We start from the raw sequence: 7,792 nt of genomic DNA, 5'->3' as shown, positions 1-7,792 counted from the left end.
GTGACGCCCCTGGTATAATGTTAGGTCACAGTGATGCCCCTGGTGTAATGTTAGGTCACAGTGACGCCCCTGGTATAATGTTAGGTCACAGTGACGCCCCTGGTATAATGTTAGGTCACAGTGACGCCCCTGGTGTAATGTTAGGTCACAGTGACGCCCCTGGTATAATGTTAGGTCACAGTGACGCCCCTGGTGTAATGTTAGGTCACAGTGACGCCCCTGGTATAATGTTAGGTCACATTGACGCCCCTGGTATAATGTTAGGTCACAGTGACGCCCCTGGTGTAATGTTAGGTCACAGTGACGCCCCTGGTATAATGTTAGGTCACATTGACGCCCCTGGTATAATGTTAGGTCACAGTGACGCCCCTGGTGTAATGTTAGGTCACAGTGACGCCCCTGGTGTAACTTTAGGTCACAGTGACGCCCCTGGTGTAATGTTAGGTCACAGTGACGCCCCTGGTGTAATGTTAGGTCACAGTGACGCCCCTGGTGTAATGTTAGGTCACAGTGACGCCCCTGGTATAATGTTAGGTCACAGTGACGCCCCTGGTGTACTGTTAGGTCACAATGACGCCCCTGGTGTAATTTTAGGTCACAGAGACGCCCCTGGTATAATGTTAGGTCACAGTGACGCCCCTGGTATAATGTTAGGTCACAGTGACGCCCCTGGTATAATGTTATGTCACAATGACGCCCCTGGTATAATGTTAGGTCACAGTGACGCCCCTGGTATAATGTTAGGTCACAGTGACGCCCCTGGTATAATGTTAGGTCACAGTGACGCCCCTGGTAAAATGTTAGGTCACAGTGACGCCCCTGGTGTAATGGTAGGTCACAGTGACGCCCCTGGTGTAATGTTAGGTCAACGTGATGCCCCTGGTATAATGTTGGGTCACAGTGACGCCCCTGGTGTAATGTTAGGTCAAAGTGACGCCCCTGGTATAATGTTAGGTCACAGTGACGCCCCTGGGGTAATGTTAGGTCACAGTGACGCCCCTGGTATAATATTATGTCACAGTGACGCCCCTGGTGTAATTTTAGGTCACAGAGACGCCCCTGGTATAATGTTAGGTCACAGTGACGCCCCTGGTGTAATTTTAGGTCACAGTGACGCCCCTGGTATAATGTTAGGTCACAGTGACGCCCGTGGTGTAATGTTAGGTCACAGTGACGCCCCTGGTATAATGTTAGGTCACAGTGACGCCCCTGGTATAATGTTAGGTCACAGTGACGCCCCTGGTGTAATGTTAGGTCACAGTGACACCCCTGGTATAATGCTAGGTCACAGTGACGCCCCTGGTGTAATGTTAGGTCAACGTGACGCCCCTGGTATAATGTTGGGTCACAGTGACGCCCCTGGTGTAATGTTAGGTCAAAGTGACGCCCCTGGTATAATGTTAGGTCACAGTGACGCCCCTGGGGTAATGTTAGGTCACAGTGACGCCCCTGGTATAATATTATGTCACAGTAACGCCCCTGGTGTAATGTTAGGTCACAGTGACGCCCCTGGTATAATGTTAGGTCACAGTGACGCCCCTGGTGTAATGTTATGTCACAGTGACGCCCCTGGTGTAATGTTAGGTCACAGTGACGCCCCTGGTATAATGTTAGGTCACAGTGACGCCCCTGGTATAATGTTATGTCACAATGACGCCCCTGGTATAATGTTAGGTCACAGTGACGCCCCTGGTATAATGTTAGGTCACAGTGACGCCCCTGGTATAATGTTAGGTCACAGTGACGCCCCTGGTAAAATGTTAGGTCACAGTGACGCCCCTGGTGTAATGGTAGGTCACAGTGACGCCCCTGGTGTAATGTTAGGTCAACGTGATGCCCCTGGTATAATGTTGGGTCACAGTGACGCCCCTGGTATAATGTTAGGTCACAGTGACGCCCCTGGGGTAATGTTAGGTCACAGTGACGCCCCTGGTATAATATTATGTCACAGTAACGCCCCTGGTGTAATGTTAGGTCACAGTGACGCCCCTGGTATAATGTTAGGTCACAGTGACGCCCCTGGTGTAATGTTATGTCACAGTGACGCCCCTGGTGTAATGTTAGGTCACAGTGACGCCCCTGGTATAATGTTAGGTCACAATGACGCCCCTGGTATAATGTTAGGTCACAGTGACGCCCCTGGTATAATGTTAGGTCACAGTGACGCCCCTGGTATAATGTTAGGTCACAGTGACGCCCCTGGTATAATGTTAGGTCACAGTGACGCCCCTGGTGTAATGGTAGGTCACAGTGACGCCCCTGGTATAATGTTAGGTCACAGTGACGCCCCTGGTATAATGTTAGGTCACAGTGACGCCCCTGGTATAATGTTAGGTCACAGTGACGCCCCTGGTGTAATGTTAGGTCACAGTGACGCCCCTGGTATAATGTTAGGTCGCAGTGACGCCCCTGGTATAATGTTAGGTCACAGTGACGCCCTTGGTAGGACATTATCATTTGCTTGAAAGTTTGGCAGTAGATCAGCAGTCAATTTGCGTCAGGTTGATACTTTTTGTGACGAAGGTGAGGCATACGAGCGGGTGGTCTTCTTGTTAGGTGTGGCACCATACATGTTGCAATCAGTGTTGGGACTGTGTTAATTCAACTTAACAGGCTTGAACAGAAAAACACTTTTTTTTTTAAATTTTTTTACTTATAGTAAACTTTTATAATATATAAAAGCTGCAATTATAAGCGGCGTTATTGTTTAGGCCTTTCTATTGTTTTTGTGGCTATTATATTAGTGCAAACTGTTTATATCAGATGTATTCATTGAACAGATTATTACTCGGTATTTCAATGCCGTGATTTGTCATAACACAATGTCGTCGTCTTTCAGTCGAAAAAACCCACACAGAAACTACTTTCGATGTTTTCACTGTCCGTGCTTGCGTGAGTTCGTGCGGGACTATTTTCGTGCGTGCGCACGTGCTTGGGTGCTCGCGCGGGTGCGTGCGCGCGTGTGTATTGTGTGTGTGTGTGTGTGTGTGTGTGTGTGTGTGTGTGTGTGTGTGTGTGCACAAAGGCAGTCTAAATGTGGACTCCAGGGGCCAGTTTCATAAGCCAGAAACACAGTCGGCCAACCGCAGTTGTCCGAGAGAACCACAGTAATCCGACGTTATCGGGTTTTACGAACACAATTTCAGTCGGCCGACTGCGGGTCGTCTCACCGGAAGTCGGCCAAACACGGTGATGCTCTCCCCCCAACACTGTGTTCGGCTTACTGCGGTAAACCGAAAATAAATGTAATTATCCGCACAGTCAATGGTAGAATGCTCACACTTTTTTGGATTGTTAGCCAAACCTTGTGATTGTTTTTCGAAATGTATCTATCATGACGCAATAATCCAGGAGACATAGAGAATACTACATGGCTTGCTGTGTCGTACCAGATTTACACGAGTTGTTTTTTTAAATATTGAACTGCGAGCGAAAGCGAGCTGTTCACTATTTGAAAAAGCAACGAGTCACACACACCACAGCAGGCCATGTAGTATTCTGTTTATCCTACATACTGTACTTACGTGTATTTTACTGAAAATGTCTTGCAGACGAGGCAGCTAAATTGAAGACGCTTGTTTTGGAACCTCGATCTCTTCTAAAGCCTCGTGCAATCTATTACGTCAAAGCAAAGAAACGTCACTCTGAAAGTGTGGCGTGACGTGTTAGTTCTAAATATTCATCGAGGGTAATTAGCGAGCGCAATTTTTGTTTCTATAATGACGTTTGTCTCGGTGACTTTGGCATCATAAGCTGTGGAAAAACAGACTTGCTTGACATGACCTCATTTACGTGATATACACACGTGTGATTTGAACGATTATTATCTCACGGGTGTCTCTCTCACGTATGTAGGATAAAAGTCATTATGTCTTGAAGAGGGTCTAGACGTCACGCAAAGGAATTACTGAAAGTCTCGGTCATTGTTATTTTGAGCGGGCCAAGACTAGTTTTTTCTTCGAAATCGGCCATTTCCACGTGCGAATGAGCAAACGGAAGTGGTAATGTTGCTAAATTTAGCCCTCGACTTGGACATTCGGATGACTGTACAGTCGGTCGACTGCGGTTGTTCGCGGGTGACGGTGATTCGCTCATGAAACGCGCTTTTCGGTGACCCGGCGATCAACCACGATCGACTGTCAGTCGGTTCACTGCTATCTTATGAAACTGGCCCCTGATCCTGACTCCATATGTGTGTGTGTGTTTATTAATGTTTAAGCTTCAAATCTGCCATGCAATCATATAGCCGGGCTTCGTCGAGGTTTGTTTCCTGGTTGTGAAGATACCATACTCCCCATACCAAGGAGAAAGGATGGTCTCATTGACCTGGTGATACACACTGAAAGGATGGTCTCATTGACCTGGTGATACACACTGAAAGGATGGTCTCATTGACCTGGTGATACACACTGAAAGGATGGTCTCATTCACTTGGTGTGACACACAGACAGGACGGTATCATTAACTTGGTGATACACACAGACAGGACGGTACCATTACCTTGGTGATACACAGTCACACAGACAGGACGGTACCATTAACTTGGTGATACCCACATACAGGATGGTCTCATTCATTTGGTGATACACACAGACAGGACGGTATTATTCACTTGGTGATACACACAGACAGGACGGTCTCATTAACTTGATGATACACACAGAAAGGACGGTCTCATTGACTTGGTGATACACACAGACATAACGGTATCATTTACTTAGTGATACACACAGACAGGACGGTACCATTGACTTGGTGATACACACAGACAGGACGGTCTCATTAACTTGGTGATACACACAGACAGGACGGTATCATTGACTTGGTGATACACACAGACAGGACGGTATCATTAACTTGGTGATACACACAGACAGGACGGTCTCATTAACTTGGTGATACACACAGACAGGACGGTATCATTCACTTGGTGATACACACAGACAGGTCGGTATCACTCACTTGGTGATACACACAGACAGGACGGTACCTTTAACTTGGTGATACACACAGACAGGACGGTACCATTAACTTGGTGATACACACAGACAGGACGGTCTCATTGACTTGGTGATACACACAGAAAGGACGGTCTCATTGACTTGGTGATACACAGACAGGACGGTATCATTAACTTGGTGATACCCACAGACAGGACGATACCATTGACTTGGTGATACACACAGACATGACGGTATCATTCACTTGGTGATACTAACAGACAGGACGGTCTCATTGACATGGTGATACACACAGAAAGGACGGTCTCATTGACTTGGTGATACCCACAGACAGGACGGTACCATTAACTTGGTGATACACACAGACAGGACGGTACCATTGACTTGGTGATACACACAGACAGGACGGTATCATTAACTTGGTGATACACACAGAAAGGACGGTCTCATTGACCTGGTGATACACACAGACAGGACGGTACCATTAACTTGGTGATACACACAGACAGGACGGTACCATTGACTTGGTGATACACACAGACAGGACGGTATCATTCACTTGGTGATACACACAGACAGGACGGTACCATTGACTTGGTGATACACACAGACAGGACGGTACCATTGACTTGGTGATACACACAGACAGGACGGTATCATTAACTTGGTGATACACACAGAAAGGACGGTATCATTGACTTGGTGATACACACAGACGGGACGGTACCATTAACTTGGTGATACACACAGACAGGACGGTACCATTAACTTGGTGATACACACAGACAGGACGGTATCATTAACTTGGTGATACACACAGACAGGACGGTATCATTGACTTGGTGATACACACAGACAGGACGGTACCATTAACTTGGTGATACACACAGACAGGACGGTATCATTAACTTGGTGATACACACAGACAGGACGGTATCATTGACTTGGTGATACACACAGACAGGACGGTATCATTGACTTGGTGATACACACAGACAGGACGGTATCATTAACTTGGTGATACACACAGACAGGACGGTACCATTAACTTGGTGATACACACAGACAGGACGGTATCATTAACTTGGTGATACACACAGACAAAACGGTATCATTAACTTGGTGATACACACAGACAGGACGGTATCATTGACTTGGTGATACACACAGACAGGACGGTATCATTGACTTGGTGATACACACAGAAAGGACGGTCTCATTGACTTGGTGATACCCACAGACAGGACGGTACCATTAACTTGGTGATACACACAGACAGGACGGTACCATTGACTTGGTGATACACACAGACAGGACGGTATCATTCACTTGGTGATACATACAGACAGGACGGTACCATTGACTTGGTGATACACACAGAAAGGACGGTACCATTAACTTGGTGATACACACAGAAAGGACGGTTTCATTAACTTGGTGATACACACAGACAGGACGGTACCTTTAACTTGGTGATACACACAGACAGGACGGTATCATTGACTTGGTGATACACACAGACAGGACGGTGCCATTAACTTGGTGATACACACAGACAGGACGGTACCATTAACTTGGTGATACACACAGACAGGACGGTATCATTAAATTGGTGATACCCACAGACAGGACGGTATCATTGACTTGGTGATACACACAGACAGGACGGTATCATTAACTTGGTGTTACACACAGACAGGACGGTATCATTAACTTGGTGATTCACACAGACAGGACGGTACCATTAACTTGGTGATACACACAGACAGGACGGTATCATTAACTTGGTGATACACACAGACAAAACGGTATCATTAACTTGGTGATACACACAGACAGGACGGTATCATTGACTTGGTGATACACACAGAAAGGACGGTCTCATTGGCTTGGTGATACACACAGCCAGGACGGTACCATTGACTTGGTGATACACACAGCCAGGACGGTACCATTGACTTGGTGATACACACAGACAGGACGGTATCATTCACTTGGTGATACACACAGACAGGACGGTACCATTGACTTGGTGATACACACAGACAGGACGGTATCATTAACTTGGTGATACACACAGACAAAACGGTATCATTAACTTGGTGATACACACAGACAGGACGGTATCATTGACTTGGTGATACACACAGAAAGGACGGTCTCATTGGCTTGGTGATACACACAGCCAGGACGGTACCATTGACTTGGTGATACACACAGACAGGACGGTATCATTCACTTGGTGATACACACAGACAGGACGGTATCATTCACTTGGTGATACACACAGACAGGACGGTACCATTGACTTGGTGATACACACAGACAGGACGGTATCATTAACTTGGTGATACACACAGACAGGACGGTCTCATTAACTTGATGATACACACAGACAGGACGGTATCATTCACTTGGTGATACACACAGACAGGACGGTATCATTGACTTGGTGATACACACAGACATAACGGTATCATTTACTTAGTGATACACACAGACAGGACGGTACCATTGACTTGGTGATACACACAGACAGGACGGTCTCATTAACTTGGTGATACACACAGACAGGACGGTATCATTGACTTGGTGATACACACAGACAGGACGGTATCATTAACTTGGTGATACACACAGACAGGACGGTCTCATTAACTTGGTGATACACACAGACAGGACGGTATCATTCACTTGGTGATACACACAGACAGGACGGTATCACTCACTTGGTGATACACACAGACAGGACGGTACCTTTAACTTGGTGATACACACAGACAGGACGGTACCATTAACTTGGTGATACACACAGACAGGACGGTCTCATT

At 46.6% G+C, this 7,792-nt stretch overlaps 1 protein-coding gene across 1 annotated transcript in view; it reads right to left on the bottom strand.

The window, feature by feature from the left end:
- LOC138974160 (uncharacterized) overlaps window positions 1-7,792 on the bottom strand; it is a 318,701-nt gene that overhangs the window by 154,453 nt on the left and 156,456 nt on the right. The window lies entirely within an intron of this gene.

The sequence above is a fragment of the Littorina saxatilis genome, linkage group LG8 (genome assembly GCF_037325665.1).
Source record: "Littorina saxatilis isolate snail1 linkage group LG8, US_GU_Lsax_2.0, whole genome shotgun sequence".
Taxonomy (NCBI): domain Eukaryota; kingdom Metazoa; phylum Mollusca; class Gastropoda; order Littorinimorpha; family Littorinidae; genus Littorina; species Littorina saxatilis.
This window is presented reverse-complemented; position numbering and strand designations above follow the sequence as displayed.